The sequence below is a fragment of the Carassius carassius genome, chromosome 24, assembly GCF_963082965.1.
Source record: "Carassius carassius chromosome 24, fCarCar2.1, whole genome shotgun sequence".
Taxonomy (NCBI): Eukaryota; Metazoa; Chordata; class Actinopteri; order Cypriniformes; family Cyprinidae; genus Carassius; species Carassius carassius.
The window spans coordinates 28,865,979-28,869,803 of NC_081778.1; the positions used below are offsets into that span (position 1 = coordinate 28,865,979).

At 32.6% G+C, this 3,825-nt stretch overlaps 1 long non-coding RNA gene across 1 annotated transcript; it reads right to left on the reverse strand.

Annotated features, from left to right (window-relative positions):
* Window positions 1-1,868: 1,868 nt before the first annotated feature.
* LOC132103725 (uncharacterized) lies at window positions 1,869-2,240 on the reverse strand. The gene is made up of 2 exons (XR_009423448.1): window positions 1,996-2,240; window positions 1,869-1,965 (listed from the first exon to the last, which is right to left on the reverse strand). It is a non-coding gene; the product is annotated as an uncharacterized LOC132103725 (long non-coding RNA).
* Window positions 2,241-3,825: the final 1,585 nt, after the last annotated feature.

Consider the following 3,825-nt stretch of genomic DNA (forward strand, 5'->3'; position numbering starts at 1 on the left):
AGTGATGTCAATCAAAAACACTTTATAAATATTTTTGTGGGTTTGACGTAACAGATATTTAAAAAAAAGTGTTTAAATTAACATTTTATGCTAAATAAATTGTAATTTGTTTAGTGATGTTCTTACCAGGCAGTGGATATTATGTCATTATATGACACACTGAGTATCAATGTGTTATTATATAATTTACTTATTAATTGATCTAATTAGTCACAAATAATTATTTATCAATATTTTCTGAGAAAATCTAAATGCCCCAAGTTAACAATTAAAAGTTAAATTATCCTTAGACAGTGATGCTGAATAGACACAAAAAGTGGCCTTTCAAAATTTTAAACTTTAAAAAAAAGTTTAAACTATTGGTATTTGTATTTTTTGTATTTACCATTTCACTTAAGAATACACTGATTCATTAACAGGGGTTGTATGAGTTACTGTCTTTCATATTCACTTTTATGACGTTCCATTCACTTGCATTAAACTAAGAGAGTTTTTTTTCTGAAACTCTTAATTTGTGTTCATCTGATTAATGGAAAGTCATATTTATAAATAAATTGGATGTCATGAGGGTGGAAAGGATAGAGTTTGCATTTAATCCCTTTCCCTGTATTTGTGTGTGTGTGTGTGTGTGTGTGTGTGTGTGTGTGTGTGTGTGTGTGTGTGTGTGTGTGTATGTGTGTGTTTGTGTGTGTTCTACTGTGCTGCATTTTAAATGTTGTTGTTGCACTAGATGTATGAGTTTGACCTGTGCACTTTGTTTCGTTTTCACCCTTTAACAAAATTACTGTATATCTGTTAGAAAAAAAAGTACTTCTACTTTTTTAATACTTGAGTACAATTTAAAGTTGTAGCTACTTTTTTACTTTTACTGAAGTATGTTTTTGGCCAGAGACTTTTTATTTTCACTTAAGAAACATTTTTGAGTAATTTTTACACATCTGCTTTTAATTTATTTAAAAACAGAAGTTTAAAATATCCAAATGTTTAAAATATCCAAATGTTTAAAATATCCAAATGTTTAAAATATCCAAATGAAGTGATGCTTCCTGGTCGAGAATACAGAACAAAGTTCTCCACTGGGAGGCGCTGTGATGTAAACGCACTTCCCAAATGCCTCTGATCGACGGAAGAGAAGTTATATATATTATGTATTATCTGAAATGAACACTAGAGCTCAGAGTCTGTGTGCGCTGTTTTGTTCACTAAAGTTCGTTTTTGTTCTTCACTTTGCTATTGTTGCATTGGCATGGGAATGTTTTGTCCGTATAAATATGTAGCCTATTGTTCTTATGCCATAATAGAATGCCAGGAAATTAAGTAAAACAAGAAGTACATCAGCTCTGCACTTGTGAATGTTTGAAAGTACTTGACAAAGATAGATTTTCAGTGCATGCTGGTTCATTTGATTTCTCACTGACTCTAGAAGCATGTGTGAGGATAAAACTATCAAAAAAAAGCAAACTACATGATCTACCCTTCATCTCCATTTTAAAAAAAACCAAGAGAAAAAGATGGACGTCACAGAAATCCTACAGCACCATGGACAGTGCCCAACCCCCAGCCAGAGCTCCCATGATCCGTCAGGAGTTTTCCATTCATGTCACATGCCTGAAATGTATTGTTACACTGAATAAGTGTGTGCTGAAGAAGTCTTTATAGGCTCTCTACTCTATTTGAATAGTGTTCATTACATTCAGCCTCAAAGCACTGAATGGGTCATATCATGAGGAATCAAATATCTCCTGATCTTTCTCCATTACTGTTGTGGTGCATCATGATAAGTTGTATATATAGGCTACTTTTTTATTTTTTATAAAACATATTATTACTCCGGGTTTTATGCAATATTGATAAAAGAAAAATATGGGTCAAGCACACCAGAGGTTTTAATGAACAGACATTAACAGTAACACACACCATATGTGGCATAATGTGGCAATTTATATGCAATTTGTATTTAATTTTCTTATCAATGTGGTTATACTGTTTAATCACAAGCAGAGTAATTTAGACACATGCAATATAGGTGAAGACAATAACTGCACATAAGGTGGAACAGGCTTTATTTGGCATTTCACAGTTCAGTATTTCAAGTATCATAATATTTATTATAAAATGTATTTTATTTTAGCATTATATACACAGAGATACATTTTGCTCTGCTCTGTGATTACTACTATAATCTGGTGTTGAATATAAGATTATCCAGGGGTTTGGCTTTATTGACAAGATGGGTTAGGGTCATTGATTCTTAACAAAAAAAAAAAAAAATTTAAGACACTTTAATATCTTTCTATGACCCTCTGGGCCTTTTAATGCACACTTGTTCATCTGGTTATATGACAGATTATTGCCAATAGGTTTTTGTTATAAGAAGAAACTTCAGTTCATTATATAAAAATGTATATGGTTAAGTAGGTACACATAGTCTATATGTATATTAGACCTGACGAGAAATCTCTGAAAGCAATCCATAAACATTAAGCCAGTCCGTGTGTCTCAGTTTGACATTTGTGACCCTGGAGCACAAAACCTTAAATCGCTGGGGTATATTTGTAGCAATATTCAAAAATACACTGTATGAGTAAAAAAAAAAAAAGTGTATGTAAAAATCATTAGGATATTAAGTAAAGTTCATGTTCCATGAAGATATTTTGCAAATTTCCTACCATATAAATGTATCAAAACATGTTTTTTGATTAGTAATATTCATAGTTAAAGACTTCATTTGGACAACTTTAAAGGCAATTTTCTCAATATTTAGATTTTTTTGCACCCTCTGATATTCAAATGGTTGTATCTCAGCCAAATATTGTTCTAACAAAACATATATCAATTGAAAGCGTATTTATTCAGCTTTCATGTGACGTATAAATGTTAGAAAATCACTTAAGACTGGTTTTGTGGACCAGGGTTACATGTATGTTTTTATCGTACCTTTAAATGTTAATTATTGGTGTAATACCACAATCAATAATCAATCAAACATTTACAGACTATTTCGCGATGTTTTGCATTAGATTAAGAAGCAGTTTCCCAGGCCGTGATGCTGCACTGTTGTTTGTTTAGGATAACAACACGTGGCGTCGGGGCCGTTAACGGATGCGTGTCTGGTAATAATCCTACACTGGGATGTTGAATAACGTTCGCCCCGATACTTGTGCATTTTAAATGTTTAAACAACTCAATGAATTGTAAATGTTGCCAATTATTGCTGTTTTTATCAAAACATCCTACCAGCGTCTCTCTGGATGGTTTTGCGCGCCTGACATTTTTCCTTCAGTTTTTGCGCGACGCCGGCAAGTGTTTCTATTAGTTCATTCCGTTTTGTTTTCACGCATGCTTAAAGCTCAATTACACACCGCTACTACATCGATGCGTGTTGTAACAACACCAGTTTACCCAGTTAAAAAACAGGAACGGGATAATAATTGCTACCCTTTAGGACCACCACCATCCCGAACTTGTGTCATCTTAATTTACAGGTGCTTTTGTTTTATATACCACGCAGTGTTTTCATCTACATGCTAAAAAAAAAAAAAATAAATAAAAACAAATTAGAAATTTAATGGCTGAGCCGATTGGGATGGTTGTAAGATTTACCAGTATATTTCTGGACAAAATAATGTGTCCTATGTGTAGACTTGATTAAATTGAGAGAATGACTACACTCTAGTCAGAGCCTTTTCATTCGCTCTTTTGAATTACATCGTCTTATATATGTTTCACATTATGAATAAAAGTTGAGATGAACAACCATAATTATGAATGCACAAATTATATTTAAAATACAAACCACCCTACTGGGTTTTAAACTATAGCATA